The 21,674-nt window shown below is 41.8% G+C and overlaps 2 long non-coding RNA genes across 2 annotated transcripts; both read left to right on the top strand.

Moving 5' to 3' along the window:
* The first annotated feature begins 4,827 nt into the window (after nt 1-4,827).
* Nucleotides 4,828-13,868, top strand: LOC309854864. Its single transcript, XR_014306457.1, has 2 exons — nt 4,828-5,042; nt 13,588-13,868. It is a non-coding gene; the product is annotated as an uncharacterized lncRNA (long non-coding RNA).
* Nucleotides 13,869-14,174: 306 nt separating this feature from the next.
* On the top strand, nt 14,175-21,674 carry LOC309854871. The gene is made up of 3 exons (XR_014306468.1): nt 14,175-14,242; nt 19,521-19,726; nt 21,329-21,674. It is a non-coding gene; the product is annotated as an uncharacterized lncRNA (long non-coding RNA).

Raw genomic sequence — 21,674 nt, 5'->3', positions numbered from 1 at the left:
AGGAAATGGGCTCAGCCCTGGCTCTACAACAGAGCAACCAGGGAAGAACGAAGACCAGACCCAGGGGCCTGGAAGCAAGAAGCGAGGGCCTGGAGGAGGTTGTGAGCAGTGAGGTCACTCTGCTGTGGGGAGGGGCTGCAAGCCTGTTGCCAGAGATGTTTGCTGTGTTTGCCTCTCAGCCCGGTACCCAATCATCCTTTCTGTCTTTTTTTTTTTTTTTTTTTTTAAAGATTTTGTTTATTTGACAGAGATTGCAACTAGGCAGAGAGGCAGAGGGGAGGAAGCACTCCCTGCTGTGCAGAGAGCCTGATGCGGGACTCGATCCCAGGACCCTGAGATCATGACCTGAGCTGAAGGCAGAGGCTTTAACCCACGGAGCCACCAGGCGCCCCCTTCCTGTCTTTTTAATTTTTTAAATTAATTTTTATTTTTTAAAGATTTTATTCATTTGAGAGAGAGAAAGAGAATGAGTGGGGGGAGGGGCAGAAGGAGAGGGAGAAGCAGCCATGGTGGGGTTTGGTCCCAGGACCCCAGGATCATGACCTAAGCAGAAGTAAGACGCTTAACCAGCGGAACCCCCAGGCTCCCCTCATTCTTCCTGTCTTAACAGGAACTTCAGCAATGATTTGACAAAATTGCTTGCTCATTCTATACGTGAGGAAACTGAACTACCCACAGGAATTAGTTTCCAAAGCAATGTGGCAAGTTGGTGACAGAACAAAGGCCAGGACCTCTCTTTCCCAACTCCTAGTTCAGAAATCTTTTCGAGATATTACTCCCACTTTTGGAAGTGTAAGATCTCTGGCAGAGAACAATATACTGTACTTTTCTGCTAAACTGCGGGTGCACAGAGTTAAGTTATGTGCTTCATTTGTACACTATCATTAATTGGCCTAGGAATGCCTCTCTTGTATTCTGTTACCACTTTATTATAAAATCTGAGCAATCATGATTTCAGTACTTAATCCAACAAGTAGATGATTCCAAAGAATTTACTCAAGGATGGATTTCTCCTCTATCCCCAGAAGTGACAATTTATCTGGATTTGCGTTTTTCATTTTTCCTGCTCCTTCTTTTAATTATCACACATGTTGTTAGTTTCATTTTACTTGTTTTTGAACTATATGACTATGCCAAGAAAATGTTCTGTTTTGGGGGAACTGGCTTGTCTATTAAAATTTGAAGGGAGTTGGGGTAAATTGGAAGGGAGGTGAACCATGAGAGACTATGGACTCTGAAAAACAATCTGAGGGCTTTGAAGGGGGGGGTGGGAGGTCGGGGTACCAGGGGGTGGGTATTGGAGAGGGCACGGATTGCGTGGAGCACTGGGTGTGGTGCAAAAACAATGAATACTGTTATGCTGAAAAGAAATAAAAAAATTTTTCTTATTGTGAAAATTTCAAACCCGTCAAACAGGGAAGAGGAGTACTCTGAACCTCAGCACGCCCGTCATCCGGCTTCAACAATCATCAAGCTTTTGCCCTCTTGCTTCACGTATCGTGTTTTTCTTGGAAGGCTTTATTTATTTATTTTAAAGATTTTATTTTAAAGTATTCCCTACTTCCAATGTGCGGTTCAAACTCACAACCCAAAGATGCTCTATCGATTGAGCTAGCCCGGCACCCCTCCCTGGGATACTCATTCATTCATTCATGTTGCAATTTGTGCTTATTTCTTTATTTTTATTATGTTCTGTTAGTCACCATACTGTACATCATTTGTTTTTAAAAATTAATTAATTAATTTTATTTTTAAAAATTTAATTTAATTTCTTTTGCGTATAACAGAATTCAATGTTTATGCCCCACACCCAGTGCTCCATGCAGTCCATGCCCTCCACAATACCCACCACCAGGCTCCCCCCACCTCCACCCCCCGCCCCTTCAAAACCCTCAGGTTGGTTTTTGATGCAGTGTTCCACAATTCATTACTGGCATTTAACACCCAGTGCGCAGTGCAATACTTGCCCTCCTTAACACGCATCACCGGGCTGCCCATCCATAATCCTCTCTGAAACCCAGTTTGTTTCCCAGAGCCCGTGGTCTCTCGTGGTTCGTCTCCCTCCTCTGCTTTCTCCCCCTTCATCTTTCCCCTTCCTTCTCCTAATGTTCTCTGTGCTATTTCTTATGTTCCACAAATAAGTGAAACCAAAGATAACTGTCTTTCTCTGCTTGCCTTATTTCACTTAGCATAACCCTCATGTCAATGGAAATGGTGGGTTTTCATCTTTTCTGATGGCTGAGTAATACTGCATTGTGTATATGAACCCCAACCTCCTGGAATACTTTAAGGCCAATCTTAGATATTATTTCACCAAAGCCCTTCTTTTTTTTTTTTTTTTTAAAGATTTTATTTATTTATTGGACAGACAGAGATCACAAGCAGGCAGAGAGGCAGGCAGAGAGAGAGGAAGGGAAGCAGGCTCCCTGCTGAGCTGAGAGCCCCATGCGGGACACGATCCCAGGACCCCGAGATCATGACCTGAGCTGAAGGCAGAGGCCTTAACCCACTGAGCCACCCAGGCGCCCTCACCAAAGCCCTTCTTATTAAGAATGTAAATTTGCAAAGCACGTGTTAAAGTAAAAAGCAACCTTTCCATATTAGGAGATACAAATTTGTAAAAATAATTTTAATAAAGCCTGTAATTCAGTTGTCAAAAAAGTGTACTTGTGGGAAGGCGGATGGTTGAAACAGGTGAAGCGGATTAACAGTACTTACTGTGATGAGCACTGAGTAATGCATAGAATTGTTGAACCATTATATTGTACAACTGAAACCAATATAACACTGTATGTTAATTATACTCGAATTAAAAAATAAATTAAAAATTACTTGTACATAGTCACTTGTGCATACTTCAGAACTCATTTCTGAAAACTGTTGATTTTTTTCTTTAAAGATTTTATTTATTTATTTGACTGAGAGAGAGAGCAGCAGAGGCAGAGGGAGAAGCAGACTCTTCTGCTTCTCCACAAGCAGACTCTTCTGCTTCTCCACAAGGAGCCCGATGCGGGGCTGCATCCCAGATGCTGGATCCCGACCCAAGCTGAAAGCAGACTCTTAACCAACTGAGCCACCCAGGTGCCCCAACTGTTGACTTTTTAAATATAATCATATCACTATCATCACCCTGACAAAAATCAACACTTTGGATTCTTTAACATGCAGTACCAGGAACCTGCTAATTTGACTTAACATTGTGTTGCTAGGATTATCATCCATGGTATTCCGTTTGGCTGTATAATATTCTATTTATGCCTTGTATCTGTTTGTTCTCTTATCACAGACATTGGATCACTTCTAGTTTTTAGTCATTGTGGACAGTGTGATATCAATATTATTGCATGCTTCTCCTGGTGCATATGTGCTAAATTTACCTTGACAAATTTGTAAAAGTAGACTTGTTGGGTAGGATACGCAGTGTTTGAACCTGTGTTTCAAAAGTAATTCTTTCAGTTTTCACACTAACCAGTAAGTGTTAGCGATCCCACTGGTTCACAAACCCCTTAATACTCGTATGTATGGACTGGGTTGTAAAGTAAAATTCAGGTTTTAAAAAATTATTAATTATTATTATTATAAGTACTATTATTTTTACTGTGGTTATATTCAGAAATTTTGGAAGAACCTTGGCTTAAGAGCCAAATAGTTAGGGGGTGCCTAGGGGGCTGAGTCACTTAAGGGTCTGCCTTCAGTCGAGGTCATGGTCTCCAGGTCCTGGGACGGGTCCTGTGTCAGACCCCCTGTTCAGCGGGGAGACCGCTTCTCTCTGGCCCACCCACCCCCACCTTGTACGAGTGCTCACTCTCTTTCTCTCATAAATAATAAAATCTTAAAAAAAAAGAAAAAAAGAGCCAAATGATTATACAAGTTTTGTGACAAAAACCTACAGTCCCTTGGTCCCGTCTCCACCTACCCCGGGCTATCACTTTTGCTAATTTTGGCGTTTATTTTCGTAACGGTGAGCAATACACATGTACTGTGTTTTCTCAACTCTTAGGCACAATCTGTTAGGCTTTCTTGCTAGGGAAGGTGGGCTTCTTCCTTGTTCTCCGCTCCTCTTTTCTTCCATCCTCCCAATAACAGTTCAAGTTTTATTTTTGATTAAATCGATGTTTTGGGGCACCTGGGTGGCTCAGTCAGCTAAGCCTCTGCCTTTGGGTCAGGTCATGATCCCAGGGTCCCGGGACTGAGTCCCACATTGGGCTCCTTGCTCAGCAGGGAGCCTGCTTCTCCCTCTGCCCCTCTCCTCTGCTTGTGTGCGTGCTCTCTCTCTCTCTCAAATAAATTAATAAAATCTTTAAAAAAATTGATGTTCTGGCTTTACATTATTATGACTCTGTAAGTGCTATTCTTGGCTGAGCAACGTACTATATTCTGATTTGTTTTTCCCTCTTGTGTAACTTTTTGTTTTCTCTATATTTAAGGCATATATTTTCTATAATCTTGATTATATATATATGTATAAGTGTACATATATATAAAATAGATAATAATAATTGCCTTTTTTTCTTAGTTATCTTGGTGGTTACCACTCATTCAGTTGCAAGCCTATTTTCCAGTTGTCTGATCTCCTGAGTATGTCCAGAAACATTAGATGCCCCACGCAGGGTGGTATCTGTGCGTCTTATCTGTCTCTCTGTCGTTTGTGGCCACAGTCCCCAAGGCTATCACCTTTTTACCTCTTCCTCTTCCTGGTGTAGAGATTGCATCTGCTTATTTTTTGAAATGTATTCTTCAAGCCACAGCAGTGTGGTTTCCACATGCCCTATGCCTCTGCAATGACCTTTTACAAGGTCAGGTTTATGCTGCTAAATCCGTTGGGCATTTTTTTTTTTTTCATCTTCACCTCTCAGCTGCATTTCGCACCCGGGGCACTCGACTTCCTCGAAGCAGTTTCCTCTCTCTTGCTTATCATCGGTGTCGGCCGTGGGTTATGTTCTCCCAGAAGTAGAGCCTGAGACACAGATGTGGGTGCAAGGAGTTTGGGAGGTGTTGGGATCACTGGCAGAGGGGCAGAGAGGAACGGCAGCCAATAAAAGGTACATTTAAAAAATTGTTTCTCCAGCTTTCTTGAGGTATAGTTGATAAATAAAAATTGTATATATTTAGAGTGTACAGATTTTTTTTTAAAAGATTTTATTTATTTATTTGACACACAGAGATCACAAGTAGGCAGACAGGCAGGCAAAGAGAGAGGAAGGGAAGCAGGCTCCCTGCCGAGCAGAGAGCCCGATGCGGGGCTCGATCCCAGGACCCTGAGATCATACCTGAGCTGAAGGCGGAGGCCTTAACCCCCTGAGCCACCCAGGTGCCCCTATTACTTTATTTTTAAAAATATTTATATGAGAGAGAGTGAGAGAGCAGGGGAGGGGCAGAGGGAGAGAGAATCTCTCTTTTAAAAAATTTTTTTTATCTAAATTCCATTTAGTTAACATATACTGTATTATTAGTTACCAGGGGGGAATTTAGTGACTCATCAGTCGCATATAACACCAGTCCTCATTACATCAAGTGCCCTTCTTAATGCCCATTACCCAGTTACCCTTTCCTCCCACCCTTTCCCTTCAGCAGCCCTCAGTTTGTTTCCTAGAGCTCAGTGTCTTTTATGGTTTCCTTACCTCTCTATTTTCACCTTATTTTTCCTTCCCTTCCCCTATGTTCACCTGTTTTGCTTCTTAAATTCCACCTGTGAGTGAAGTCATATGGTACTTGTCTTTTTCTGACTGACTTATTTTGCTCAGCACAATACCCTCTACTTCTATCCATGTCATTGCAAATGGCAAGATTTCATTCTTTTTGATGGCTGAGTAATATTCCATTATATCTATCTATCAATCATCCATCTATCATCTCACATCTTCTTTATCCATTCATCTGTTACTTGACATCTATGATCTTTCCATATTTTGGCTATTGTGGACATTGCTGCTATAAATATTGGGGCACATATGCCCTTTTAAAACACAATGTTTGTATCCTTTGGGTAAATACCAAGTAGCAGAATTGCTGGGTTGTAGGGTAGCTCTATTTTTGACTTTCTGAGGAATCTCCATATTGTTTTCCAGAGTGGCTGCACCACTTTGCATTCCCACCAGTCGTGTAAGACATTTTAAGGGAGAGAGAATTTTAAGTAGACTCTGTGGAGCCTGGAGCCAGACGTGGGTCCCCTTCCTTGTCCCTGAGATCACAACCTGAGCCAAAATCAAGAGACAGCTTCTTAACCGACTATGCTACCTGGGCTCCCCTGTTATTATTATTTTGAATTATGTTATCATACTACATGTTCACTATTTGTTCTATGTTCTTAAAATGTTCAATTTTCAAAATTTGGCATTTTAGTTCCATTTTTGATATTTTCTATTTCTTACCTTAATGTATCATGATTAGAGAGTAGGGTATGCATCATTTCTTATCTTTTGTGGCATAAAATTGGAATGGTTCTTGCAAAATGTGCTTCAGTGTTTAAAAAAACCTTTTATAGAAATAAAAGGTTTTCTTGGCAAAGTTAATCTTCACATATGTCTACTAATGTTGCCTTTCTAGTTGTGTTGTTCAGAGCAATTGGTTCATTCCCATATCTATAAATCTGAACTTGTCCCCTTTCCTACTTTTTGAATCTTTCCAAGATCCACCTCCCCTTCCAGGTTCTAATTGGATATCATTCCAACCTCTTCTCAAATTTCAGTTTGTTTCTAACCTCTAAGATCCTCCTGTTCTACTCGCAAAAGAACTTTCATTATCAAGATTGTGGAAAAAGACTCCAAGCGATGGCTTTTCTAGCATTACTGCTGGATTTTTATATATTTATATATTTAAAATTTTTAAAATTTAAATTCAATTTAGTTCATATATAGTGTATTATTAGTTTTGGGGGATAGAATTTAGTGATTCACCAGTTGCATATAATACCCAAGATCCCTTCTTTTTTTTTTTTTTTAAAGATTTTATTTATTTATTTGACAGAGAGAAATCACAAGTAGATGGAGAGGCAGGCAGAGAGAGAGAGAGAGAGAGAAGCAGGCTCCCTGCTGAGCAGAGAGCCCAATGTGGGACTCGATCCCAGGACCTTGAGACCATGACCTGAGCCGAAGGCAGTGGCTTAACCCACTGAGCCACCCAGGTGCCCACCCAAGATCCCTTCTTAATTAGGTGATGAGCATCACCTAATCAGCCCATCTTCCTACCCATCTCCCCTCCAAGAACCCTACTGGTGCATCCCTTAAACCATACTTCCTCTAGGGCACCTGAGTGGCTCAGTCAGTTAACCATCCAACTCTTGATTTCACCTTGTGTCATGATCTCAGGGTCATGAGATCAAGCCCCATGTCAGGCTCCACATTGTGGAGCGTGTCAGCATGGAGTCTGCTTGAGATTGTCTCTCTGCCCCTGCCTCTGCCCCTCCCCCTGCTTGCTCGCTCTCTCTCTCTCTCTCAAAATAAATAAACAATAAATAAATAAGTAAACAAACAAATAAATATCTTAAAAAAACCCTCCACACTCCTTGTCCCATCTGTGAGGAGGAAGTGTCTGAAACCAGATGTTCCTCTTTTCTAGATGCTGTCAAAGTTTAACCTCCTCCCCTCCCCCACCATGTTGTGGGTGCTCAGCTTTTGGCCACATTATTACTTCACTTCTCTGTTGCAAGAGTTCTTGGACTTCTCAGTCTACAGACTAATTCTCTTGAGCGCAAAAGACACTATGGAACCGCCCATTGCAGCTTACCTAGGCTTCCGTGGCATTTTTATGACCCAGGAAAGGAGTTTTTTTAAAAATTTATTTTTAAAATTTCTTTTCAGTGTTCCAGAATTCATTGTTTATGCACCACACCCAGTGCTCCATGCAATCCATGGTCTCCCCAATACCCACCACCAGCTCCCCAAACCTTCCATCCCCACCCCTCCCAGATCCTCAGTTTGTTTCTCAGAGTCCACAGTCTTTCATGGTTCATCTCCCCCTCCAATTTCTCCCAATTCCCTTCTCCTCTCCAGCACCCCATGTCCTCCGAGTTATTCCTTATGCTCCACAGATAACCGAAACCATATGAAAATTGACTCTCTCTGCTTGGCTTATTTCACTCAGCATAATATCTTCCAGTCCCATCCACGTTGATACAAAAGTTGGGTATTCATCCTTTCTGATGAGAGCACAATATCCTATCGTATAGATGGACCACATCTTCCTTATCCATTCATCTGTTGAAGGGCATTTTGGTTCTTTCCACAGTTTGGCGACCGTGGTCATTATTGCTATGAACATTGGGGTACAGATGGCCCTTCTTTTCACTACATCTGTATCTTTGGGTAGTGCATCCAGTAGTGCAATTGCAGGTTCATAGGGAAGTTCTATTTTTAATTTCTTAAGGAATCTCCACACTGTTCACCAAAGTGGCTGCACTATCTTGCATTCCCACCAACAGTGTAAGAGGGTTCCCCTTTCTCCATATCCTTTCCGACACATGTTGTTAACTGTTTTGTTAATTTTGGCCATTCTAACTGGTGTTAGGTGGTACCTCAATGTGGTTTTGATTTGAATCTCCCTGAGGGCTAATGATGATGACCATTTTTTCAAGCGTCTGTTAGCCATTTGTATGTCTTCATTGGAGAAGTGTCTATTCATGTCTTCTGCCCATTTTTTGACATGATTATCTGTTTTGTGTGTGTTGAGTCTGAGAAGTTCTTTATAGATCCTGGATATCAATCTTTTGTCTGTACTGTCATTTGCAAATATCGTTTCCCATTCCGTGGGTTGTCTCTTTGTTTTGTTGACTGTTTCCTTTGCTGTGCAGAAGCTTTTGATTTTGATGAAGTCCCAAAAGTTTATTTTCACTTTTGTTTCCTTTGCCTTTGGAGACATATCTTGAAAGAAGTTGCTGTGGCCGATATCGAAGAGATTACTGCCTGTGTTCTCCTCTAGGATTCTGATGGATTCCTGTCTCACGCTGAGGTCTTTTATCCATTTTCGAGTTTATCTTTGTGTATGGTGTAAGAGAATGGTCGAGTTTCATTCTTCTACACATAGCTGTCCAATTTTCCCAGCACCGTTTATTGAAGAGACTTTTTTTCCACAGGACATTTTTTCCTGCTTTGTCGAAGATTAGTTGACCATAGAGTTGTGGGTCCATCTCTGGGCTCTCTACTCTGCTCCACTGCTCTGTGTGTCTGTTTTTGTCCCAGTTCCATACTGTCTTGATGATCACAGCTTTGTAGTAAAGCTTGAAATCATGCAACATGATGTCGCCAGTTTTGTTTTTCTTTTTCAACATTTCCTCAGCAGTTCGGGATCTCTTCTGATTCCATACAAATTTTAGGATTACTTGCTTCAGCTCTTTGAAAAATGCCGGTGGAATTTTGATTGGAATGGCATTGAAAGTATAGATTGCTCTAGGCAGTATAGACATTTTAACAATGTTTATTATTCTGATCCATGAGCTTGGAGTGCTTTTCCATCTTTGTGTGTCTTCTTCAATTTCTTCCATGAGTGTTCTGTAGTTCCTTGAGTACAGATCCAGGAAGGGAGTTTTCAATGTAGGCTAGAGAGCTGATGGTCAGATGTCAGCCAGGGCTACAGTCATTTAAAGGCTTGACTGCTGCTGAAGGATTTATTTCCAAAGTAGCTCATTGACACAGAGGATGAGTTGGTATCACTATTGGTGGAAGACATCAGTTCTTCTCCATCAAGGCCTCTTCACGGGGTAGCTTAAATATCCTTAGCAGCATGGTGGGTGACTTTCTTGAGACTTCAGAAAGGGTAATCCATGGGAGCAAGGCAGAAGCCAAAATTCCTTGGAAGTCACACACTTTCAGTTCTGTTGTTACACAGGCCAGCCATAATTCAATGTGAAAGAATATTAAGAAAGGAAGATAAGGGTTGCCTGGGTGGCTCAGTGGGTTAAAGCATCTGCCTTTGGCTCAGTTTATGATCCCAGGGTCCTGGGATCGAGCCCCGCATCAGGATCTCTGCTCAGCAGGGACCCTGCTTACCCCCCTTCTCTGCCTGCCTCCCTGCCTGCTTGTGATCTGTCAAATAAATAAATAAAGTTTTTTTAAAAAAGGAAAGGAAGATCAAAGGGGCCATCTTGAATGCCGACTATTACCTAGGGCATGCCAGGTGTAACTGATGTAGTGTGCTTGGACTATAAATGGTTAGCAATGAGGCTGAAAATTATTTATGGACTAAATTATCAGGGGCTGAAGAGTTTGGTTTTTAACTGCTGGTGCTAGAGAAATCTTGAAATATTTTGAAGAAGGCACCTAGGGTTGAACTGCTTCTTATCCAAATCTGGCAGCAAGCTGTCCAATACAGTTAAATAAGCTCTCAACATTCTCTGCTTCTCCTTTGGGCTGTTTGAAAATTCATGTATATTTAAATACATCTCTTTGTTTCATTTCTGTTGGACTGACTTTTGGAAACTGTTAGTTTGTATCATATGTCAGCTTGGATTTCTTCCACTGTGTCAAACTTAGTATTTCTGCATCAGCTGGGATATTTTTAGTCACAAATAAAAAATTCCACCCACAATGACTTAAGCAATGAAAAGAATTTATTGATCATGTGACTGTAAAGTCCAGAGGTAAAAAGGATTTCAAGTGTGGTTTGATCTAGAGCTTTACATTTGCAAGAGGGATTAGGCTTTGTTTTTATGCTAAATTGGTTTAGTCTCAAGTGGACTTTCTTCACAGTAGCAAAAATGTCTATAGTGTTCCAGGTTTTACATTATATTGGAAAGAGAAAAAACATCTTTGACCTCAGATCCACTTTGGTGGGTCTGGATTAAGTCACATGGCTCACATTTTAAACCAATTGCTGAAGTCAGGGGTATGGAATATATGGATTGGTTTAACTTAGTTCACATGTTGTATGCTTGGAGCTGGGGGTGAACCTTAAACCACATAGTTGTCCAAATGGAAATTAAGAGTTCTGGGAAGAGGGAATTGGATGCTGGGAAGGTTAAATAGATTATGGGGATTAAGGAGTGTATTTGTTGTGATAAGCACCAGGTGATTCTGGAATTATTGGATTACTATATTGTACACCTGAAACTAATATTACACAGCATGTTAACTAAGGAATTTAAATAAGCTTAAAAAAAGGGCACCTGGGTGGCTCAGTTGGTTGAGTGACAGCCTTTAGCTCAGGTTGTGTTCCCAGGGTCCTGGGATTGAGCCTGGCATTGGGCTCCCTGCTCGGTGGGGAGCCTGTTTCTCCCTCTTCTTCTGCTGCTCTGCCTGCTTGTGGTCTCTTGCTCTCTCTGTCAAATAAATGGAGAAAATATTAAAAAAAACAAACTTAAAGAATAGTTGCTGGGAAGATGGAAATTGGATGCTCGGGAGGCAACCACTAGTGTTCAACACTAAATCAAAATTGTGATGTTGTTCACCTAAACAAAATTTCTTGGGGCATTTGGGTGGCTCAGTTGGTTAAGTGACTCTTGGTTTCAGCTCAGGTCATGATCTCAGGGTCCTGGGCTCAAACCCTGCATCGGGTTCCACATGGAGATGCTTGAGATTCTCTTCCTCTCTTTTCTGCCCCTTCCCCTGCTCTCTCTCCCTAAAATAAATAAATAAATAGATAAGTAAGTAAATAAATACATAAAATATTTAAAGAACATTTTCTGAGCCCCAGTCAAATATAGTGTTGGGTCCTGGGATAGAGCCATGAACAGGACACAATCCCTGCTCTCAAGTGAGACATAGTAAATATTTGTTAAATGAATTGTCCAGGGGCGCCTGGGTGGCTCAGTGGGTTAAAGCCTCTGCTTTCGGCTCAGGTCATGATCCCAGGGTCCTGGGATCGAGCCCCACATCAGGCTCTCTGCTCAGCAGGGAGCCTGCTTCCTCCTCTCTCTCTGCCTGCCTCTCTGCCTACTTGGGATCTCTCTCTGTCGAATAAATAAATAAAATCTTAAAAAAAAAATAAATGAATTTTCCAGGGGAAGGATACATATATACAGAATTTGTCATACCATGTAAGGTCTGTTTCTGGCTCTAGAGACTTTGAGGAGATTTGCTTTTTCATTCCTCTTTCTTCTTCTTTTTTTCTCTCTTTCCTTTCTAATTGAAATCTAGCTCTTCCAGGGTGAGAGACACTGAGAGGAAAGAATTGGACAGATAGCAGAGGGTTCCTCACATGTGCCTTGCTGCCTGTTGATAGCCAGAGGTGTCCCCATTCTCACTCTGTTGCAGACTGGGTCCATCTCTTACTTATGATCTTCAGGATCTGAGGTTCAAGGTGTTCTTGGGGTGGGGGGGATGATATTTAGTTTTACCATGGTCCCCTTCCCTAGTGAGGAGTCCTTTGAAGGGGGAAATACCCAACTCACTTGGCCTCTCCAGGCTTAACCCATTCTCTAACATGTATTTCTTCATTTGGAACCATGAAGTCCCCATCTCCCTGCTTCTTGGTCTTATTTAAGCTGCACAAAACTTTTCTGGAGGAAGGATATGCAGCCCTTCTTCAAACCCTCAGGTCTGTAAGAACCCTGACCATGGAGACCTTGAAGCTGAATGTGACAGTAATGATACAAGGTCCGGTCAAGGATCATGATTATTTGTCAAACTGTGCAAGATTTTGTAACCAGAGGATGTAATATAATTAGTGTAACGACAATGATAATGCGTCAGGGACATCTAGTTGTCTTCTGGATGTATTTCTTCCTTAGGAGTCAAACTCCAAATTTTTCCAGAATTCAAACTCAGCTTCCTTCGCAGCTATGTAGCTATGAGTGACAAAGTTCTGGCCGATGAGATGGGAGAGAAGTAGGTGTAGCTTTTGGGTCATACCCTTAAAGGAAGTTGGTTGCTATGAGCAAAACAGGGAAGAATGGATATTGAGTGGCCAAAAACAACAAATGTCCACTATGAATAAGTAACAGGATTTCCAATTATGTGAAAATTAATAAGTTAATAAAATCTCACTAAAGCAAGAGCCAGGAGGCTGCAGTGTGAGGTTAGAAGAGAAAGCTGTAGCACTCAACCTCAGTTACAGGAAAAATGGGTAATTACAGACCTCAACAGAAGAATCCTCTACAGGAAGGAATTATAAATGATAGGTTCCTGTAACCATCCCTCAGAATAACATACTGCTTAAACTATAACTTTAACTAATGAGGAGTTGTACTGGTCCTGCAAGCACGCTTAAAGATGACCTTGAGAAAGACATGTGCTAGCAGCAGGCCTCTGGTGGAGGCGATGATACAGGTCTTTGCAGCCAGCAGCTGGGAAGGCCCGGCTGGCTCAGGGTGGAACACCGCCCTGCTTCCCGTTTTGTCTCCCCTATCTCAGAGAAAGCTTCCTGCTAAGGTAATACACTGAGTGTGTTGCACAGCTACAGATCTCCTGCTGCTCGACTGACACATCCTACTCTTTTGTTTACCTCTAAAACTTGTGACCAACATACGATTCTTCCTTCTTGTTTACCCACTAGATACATGACTAATGTATAACCTTTTCTTCTCCTTTGTTATCTTGTATCTAATAAATATGGGATTGAGGAGTTCAGGTGACAGTCCTTCCAGCTGTTGTCCCCTGCTCCCATTCTTTTACAGCTGACTTGCTTGTGCCTCATTCTTCTCCCATGCACCCTTAGGAAAGTGGCAGGTTTCAACGGCAAAGATGTATACTACGTCTACAAGAAGTTGACTACTCCAGCAATCCAGCCAATGGGAAACTGTCTTCTCCTGGACCTCTGCTTCTCTTCAATGGACTTTTGTTCCAAACAATCCCTACCAGCTTCCTCAATTTCTATAAAAATATTCCTCTCCTTTGTTTGTTGTACTTGCCTGTGGTTTTGTCATAGCTTCCATAAATTGCAATTCTGTGCATAAATTTAAGCAATTCTTGAATAAACATATTTTTGCTAGTAAAATAGCTTATTTATAATGTTTAACTATTATAAGGAAAATGAAGCTCAGAGAGTAAGTTAACTTGCCCAAAGTGACCGAGCTAGTAGAAAACAGTTAGTGACTGAACCCAGATTAATTGATATGCTTTTTTTTTTTTAAGATTTATTTATTTATTTGACAGACAGAAATTACAAGGAGGCAGAGAGGGAGGCAGAGAGAGAGGAGGAAGTAGGCTCCCCACCGAGCAGAGAGCCTGATGCGGGACTCGATCCCAGGACCCTGGGATCGTGACCTGAGCCTAAGGCAGAGGCTTTAACCCACTGAGCCCCCCCCCCCCCAGGTGACCCAACTGACATGCTTTTAACCATGATGCTGGGTGGCTTCCAATGGCTAACTCAGGTGAGGTATATTTGTGTTTGAATCTCCACGGAGCAGTTCTGTGCTCAATTGGGTTTCTACTGACTGATGCCTCTTCAAATAGGGTATAAAGATGAATCTAATGCTAGCGCTTTTCCCTCTTGATCCTTGGCTTTATTTAGCCAGAAGTTGGGGCATACTTTGATAAAAGAACAAAAAATTTGAAATCATCTGCAGCCTGCTTCATCCTGCAATGCTCTGCAGGATACAGGTGGTCCAGACAGCTATCAACAGGCTCCTGGTGTGTGAACATCCTCCTCTCCTCTTGTGGTAAAGAACAAAATCCCTAATTGCTCTGCCCTCTGAGTTCACCAACATGGAATACACACTATAAGAACAGCTGTAATACCTGCAGGCTGGACTGTTTCTAAAGAATAAATACCTACCTGAATTTCTACAAGAAAATAGGGGTTTGGTGTGGAGACAAGGGATCAGGTATGCAGATGCGTGAGGGCTGGACTGCCACTTTCCTAAGGGTGCACAGGAGAAGAATGAGGCACAAACATGTGAGTTGTAAGAGAGAGGGAGCAGGGTTTGACAGCTGGAAGGACTGTTGCCCCAAACAACTCCTCAGCCCTGTATTTATTCGATACAAGATAGCAACAAAGGAGAAGAAAAGGTTATACAATAGCCATCGGTCTAGTAGGTAAACAAGAAGGAACATGTAATATGTTGGTCACCAGTCTTAGAGGTAAACAAGAGGAGGAATAAAGTGTGTCTGGTCCAGCAGCATGAATTTATAGTGGAGCAAGTGCACTGCAAGGGATTACCTTAGCAGCAGGCTTTCTCTGAGGTAGGAGAGACGACAAAAAAAGGGAAGCAGGTGGCTTCCAGCCTGAGCAGGCCGGGCATCCCCAGCTGCTCAGCCTCAAGGACGTGCATCATCCTCTTCACCAGAGGCCCGCGGCCAGTACATGTTTTTCTCAAGGTCATCTTTAAGCATGCTTGTGTGACCAGTACAACTCCTCATTTAAAGTTATATTTTGAACAGTCTATTACTCTTACGGACATTTCCATCGGACTAAACTGGAAATCACCACAGAATTCAGGCTGCTGCAAGACTCACTCTCCCTTTCTCTCTCAGGGGCTCTGTGTCTCCCTCGTGTTATCTTTGCTTCTCTCTGTGAATAGACTTTATTCCCTCCCCGTGACCACTGCTCCTTCACAACATAGTCTGCTCCAGCTGTCACTTCCACATTTCAGGAAGAAGGTTCAGGGAGAGCATGAGCCTCCTGTCCATCACGTTTCCCTTACATCTCATTGGTTAGGATGGGACCACATGGCCACGTGTGGCTGTAAGGCAAGCTGGGGAACCCTACAGGCCCCTTTTCTAGTCTCTGTCTTAGAGGCATGGGAGACGGAGCTGGAGTTAGCCTACTAAAGTATTCGCCCCAGGAGGTGGAATTTAGATCAGCCTGTCAGCGTGATTGAGATAAAATTTATAAAATGGTTTGAAACTATAAAGCACTGTAAAATGTTGACTTCAAAATGGGATGCATGTGGGACAGCCCATTGGGAGAGAGTCATTTAAAGGGCCCCAAAGTACGAATGGATAAGGAAGATGTGGTCCATATACACTATGGAGTATGATGCCTCCATCAGAAAGGACGAATACCCAACTTTTGTAGCAACATGGACGGGACTGGAAGAGATTATGCTGAGTGAAGTAAGTCAAGCAGAGAGAGTCAATTATCATATGATTTCACTCATTTGTGGAGCATAACAAATAGCATGGAGGACAAGGGGAGATGGAGAGGAGAAGGGAGTTGGGGGAAATTGGAAGGGGAGGTGAACCATGAGAGACTCTGGATTCTGAAAAACAATCTGAGGGGTTTGAAGTGGTGGTGGTGGGGGTGGAGGTCGGGGAACCAGGTGGTGGGTATTGGAGAGGGCACAGATTGCATGGAGCACTGGGTGTGGTGCAAAAATAATGAATACTGTTTTTCTGAAAATAAATAAATCAATTAAAAAAAAAGGGCCCCAAAGTGTGCATCTAACTTGCTTGAGTCATTTCATCTTAAAATTATATCCATAAAAAGGAATTACAGAGAAGCAAAAAGTTATACGTAGATAATTTTTTAATACAGAACTGCCTAAATTTGCTAAAACTTCTCAGCTTAATGGAATACTTTGTATCCATTAAAATGGGTATAAATATGAAATATTTGTGCTAAAGTGTTATATGACAAAACCACGATACAGGGTTAAACCAACCCTGTCATGGCAAATTTGTAAATTATGTCTGTGCTGGGAGTGAGGGCAGAGAAACTGATATGTGATAGAAGTGGGGCTGTATGTTGCTTTTTCTTGTTTTCTTTAATATTGTCATAATACTGTTTGTACGTGAACATACAGGGAAGGGAGGGCAAAAAGTGGGAGGGAAAACCCCATACGATGTCTCTGTAGGTGTAGCTCAACTGTCAGGGACTGAACAGAGTTGTGTATCTTAGGACATATCTGACCTACTCCCTAGAAGGTGGGGAGAAATTGTTGCCCTTTGACGTTTGTGTCTATCCCTCTCCTCCAGAAGCAAAAATGTCATATAAAAGAGTTTGTAGTTCTTTTCCTTCTGTTCCTTTCATGTGAAGGAAGTACAACTTCCTTTCTGTCCTATTCCAGAAATTAGAAACTTTCTTTTCAGTCCTCAGGTCACGTCCTGAGCCACTTCCTCTTTCAAAGACGGGAAACAGAAAGACGTATCTCAGGGGTGGTGGCAGTGCATGGTTTCTCTGCCTTGCCAGTGACCGCTGCCAAACATGGTCTTAGTGTGATCTTGGAGAGGGAAGACCTAGGACTCCCGGAAAACGGATGGTATGGCTGTTTATTTCTCCTGCCTGAAGTTTGGATCTCTGGTTGAACAACTGAGGAAGTGTGTGGAACCATCTAGAATGCTTCTGAGAGCAACAGGCAGCTTTGAGACCAATATTCCCTTTATGTATCATTGGGGATGTGCTATAGAAATAGTCTGAAGCCTTAGTATGGCTTCAGACCCCAAAGGCTTAACCAGATTGTTAAGAATGACATTCAGGTGGAACTTTTCTCAGCAATAAGTGTAATGGAAAAACAATATAGTATTTGTACTTCCCAGATCTTCTCAGAAGGGTAGATCCTGTGTGGCCAGTTCCTTTGAATAGGGTAGTTCAAACAAATTGGGGAGGTTCAGACAGAGGTAACTTGTCTGTGTAGGTGGGGGCTGGGAGAAAAATTTGGAGAGATGGGTCCGGGAGATTGTGTTGGGAAGAGAGGAGCCACAATCCTGGGTGCCATGTGGGACATGGGAGATTAAAGAGACCCTGCTACCTTCCTCATTCTCTTGAGGGCAAAGGCAGAAAATTAGGGAGAAGAAAAGGGGATTTGCCAAGTTGAATATAAAGACTTATGTGATACCCCACTTATTTGAAGTAGTTGAGAGAATCAGTCTTGAAGACATCTGGGGGAAGAATAGTCCAGTAAAGGGAACCGCCAATGTGCTGGAAATGTGCCTGGTATGTCTGGGTACCAGCAAGGAGGTCAGCATGACTGCAGCAGAAGGAGTGAGGGGTCAAAGAGAAAGGGATGAGCTCGGAGAGGTAAAGGTGGGAGAAAGGGACCAGATGCCCCATGTCGACAGACGACAGATGACCCAAAGCACTGTTACTATTGACTGAAAGTGTGAGAACATCTCCACCACGGTGCCTTGGCCTCCTGGAATGCCACATAGTCCACACAAGCAAAGGCTTGAACAACAGCTTGTCTGAATTTTGGGAGAGTGCCTGTGATCTTCCTAGAACAGAGAGAATGGGAGGCCTGTGAAGAGCTGCACTGGGGTCACTTTCTGCTGGCCTATCTTCTTCCCTTAGGAGGCCATCACAAACCAGTTTCTGTGATCTCCCGGGTTCTGAAGAGGTATAGAACTTTCTTGCGCACCAGCCCCCACCCCTAAGGGCTACAGACTAAAACTGCCTCCTCTATTAGTCTAGAATATTGCCTCCCCTTTTCCAATTCACCCTTTCTGATTCTCAGGGCAAGAATCCTGTAGAAATTTGTTTGCCATCCAGGTAAGTAATAAACGGTCTGAACCTAACAGTGGCTAATTGTGTCTTGACTAATCAATCAGTCAGGCCTTGGCCTGACCTAGCTTTGTTGTCTGCTTGAAGCTGAGATGGGGCCAGCCGAGGGAAGGAAGATCAAGAGCCACCAGGCATTCTGTTTTAGACATACTTGGTTTGAAGTACTTGTTAGACATCGAGCAGGCAGTGGGATACCTGAGTCTGGAGCTCAAGAGAGGTGTCTGGGTTGGAGGTATAAACTCGGACATTGTCAGCATGTGGATGATATTTACAGCCCGGAGGCCACCCAAGAACAGAGTATAGATTTAAAAAAAAAAAAAAAAGGCCCAAAGACTGAGCTCTGAGATCCTCCTTAGGAGTCTGGGAGAGTACAAGGGACTGACAACAGGAAGAGGAAGGAGGGACTTGGATGAGGCCAAAGTACAAATTCGTTCCAGGAAGGACCGGTCAACTGCCAAAGGTGCGCTGGATCACTTAAGAAGGTTGAGAAACAGCTCCTGCAGTCAACCATGTATCCCTGGTGACATTGATGAAGATGGTTTTGATGGGGGTGGGGGCTGGTGTGAGGCAAATGACTGATCGAGATGGGTTTAAAGGGGAGCGGGAGGAGCAGAACGGAGCGCAGCAAGCAAACATTGTCTACTGTTTTAGAAACTGTTCGGCAAAAAGGAAGCAAAAAAGGGAGCAATGAAAAGAAAATATTTGCTTTTTCATGAAGACAAATAAATTATTCTGATGAGAATACCAGATTTCTGTGTATACATTCAGTATTGTTTTCATTGGCCTTATGCATTTACTCAGGAACCCATACCATACTTTAACTTACAATGGGTTTGGGGTTTTACTCTGATGTGGCATCTCTGGCTGTGATGGTATGTGAATGGTATGATCTAATAAGGTTGCTTCATAGTTTTCTAAGCTATTTCTATGTGTTTTCTCTTCCAGGTGAGTTTTATTTTTTAAAAACTTATTTATTTATTTCATTTTAAAACAATGCACATTTATTGTTTAAATTTCTGAAAATCAGAAAAACAGAAGGAATTGTTTTTCATTGTACACTATAATACCATCAAGCAGAAGATACCACTACTATATTTTTCTTTCTTCTCACATTTTTTTCTGTCTCTCTCTCTAGATATATCTATATATATGTGGGTGGTATTATATAATTATGATTTTTAAAAAAGATTTTATTTATTTATTTGACAGAGAGAGAGTGAACACACAAGTAGGTGAACAGTAGAGGGAGAGGGAGAAGCAGACCCTGCTAAGCAAGGACCAATGCAGGGCTCCATCCCAGGACTCCAGGACCATGACCTGAGCTGAAGGCAGATGCTTAACTGATTGAACCACCCAGGCACCCCACTGCCAGATAAATTTTAGAATCAGCTGTCAAATTCAATAATAATTCTGTTGGGTGAGATCATACTGAATTACTGATTTCTTTGATAGAGAACTGATGTATTTATAGTGTTAAGCCTTGTTATCTAATAATATGGCTTATCCCTCGATTCTTTGATGTCCTTGAGGAAAGCCCAATAGTTAAAAAATACAGTTTTTACATATTTCATATTAGATTTGTGCTTATGTATTTTGCACATGGTGTTTTCCCGTTATATTTTCTCATTAGAAGATTAGTCAACCTTAGCTGAACAAGGAATAGATTAGATTATATATGAATATATAAATGTTCATCTTGCTGAATAAGATTAGTTCTAACAAGTTACTGTTAATGGTCTTGGATTTTCATACTTGCTGCAAATGATGACTTTTTGACCGCTGAACATACCTTGTGTGGGAAAGAGTTATGACTGGATGTTATTCCTGCCCATATTTTTTGCTCTTGGGGAGTCAACAAAATGATCAGAACAATTCTTTGAAGTGGTTTCCTAGCTGTGCCAGGTTTACTCAAACTGAAAGAGAAAATAATTGCATTGGTGGTGCTATGTAATACTGGAATCTTGCTTTATATTGACTTGCATAGTGAACAGATGAATGGCTAAAAAAACACACAAAAACCCCAAATAAATATAGAGAAGTAAAATTTCCTTCTAAAAGCTTGTTTTAAAATCTTTTCAATAAATGGAACTGGGAAATTATTTGTTCATATGGACAAAAATGAAATTGGACTCCTTATTTCACACCACATACACACAAAATAAAAAATAAAAAATAATTAAAACATTGCAGCAAGTCAGAAATTAAATAATGTAAGTAAAACAAATATTGGATAATATATCAAAGGAAAATGGTTTTTCTAACTTTGGAGATTTCTTAAGTCACAGGAAAGGTCAGTAATAATAATCTATATTAAACATAAAAATATATGCCCAAGAGAAATACCAGTTATAATTGATAACAGCATCTAACTTGCAGTTTGAGCATGAGTATCAGAAGAGGTTATGTCTGTGAAAGTGACTTGTAAAGTGCTAGGTAAATGGTGGTCGTGTTTACTTTTGAATCCCCCAGCAATTTGCTTTATTTTCTATTTAGTTTTATTTGGTGTTAAGAACACTGGTTCAGGGGCGCCTGGGTGGCTCAGTGGGTTGAGCCGCTGCCTTCAGCTCAGGTCATGATCTCAGGGTCCTGGGATCGAGCCCCACGTCGGGCTTTCTGCTCAGCCGGTAGCCTGCTTCCCTTCCTCTCTCTCTGCCCGCCTCTCTGCCTACTTGTGATCTCTCACTGTCAAATAAATAAATAAAATATTAAAAAAAAAAAAAAGAACACTGGTTCACTCAGGTACGTGGGTGGCTCAGTGGGTTAAAGCCTCTGCCTTTGGATCAGGTCAAGATCCCAGCATCCTGGGATTGAGCCCCACATTGGGTTCTCTGCTCAGCAGAGAGCTTGCTTCCCCCCCCCCCCTCTCTGCCTGCTTGTGATTTTTGTCTGTCAAATAAACAAAAAGTCTTAAAAAAAAGAACACTGGTTCACTCAAATTATTTCAAGTTTTGAATATTTCATAATTAGGACTCTATGATAGCCATCACTACTGGTCACTATTTTTTCCTTCTATTTCCAGGTGCAGGAGACAATTCCTCTTCCCTGCCTGGATTTCTGAGATAACACATAAAAGATAACTTCTTGAGAGAATCTCTTTCCTGTAGTAAATTTTGGACAAATAAGAAATAAACTTCTGGGATGCCTGGGTGGCTCAGTTGGTTAAGCCGAAGCCTTTGGTTCAGATTATGATCCCAGGGTCCTGGGATGGAGTTCTGCATTAAATAGGCTCCTGCTGAGCAAGGAGCCTATTTCTCTCTCCGTGTCTGCCTGCCACTCTGCCTTTTTGTGCATGTGCTCTCTCTCCCTCTCTCTCTGATAAATAAATAAATAAATAAATAAATAAATAAAATCTTTAAAACAATGAA

This window comes from Mustela nivalis (genome assembly GCF_964662115.1).
Source record: "Mustela nivalis genome assembly, chromosome: 19".
Classification (NCBI taxonomy): Eukaryota; Metazoa; Chordata; class Mammalia; order Carnivora; family Mustelidae; genus Mustela; species Mustela nivalis.
The sequence above is the reverse complement of the archived record's forward strand: the minus strand, read 5'-3'. Positions and strand labels throughout refer to the sequence as shown.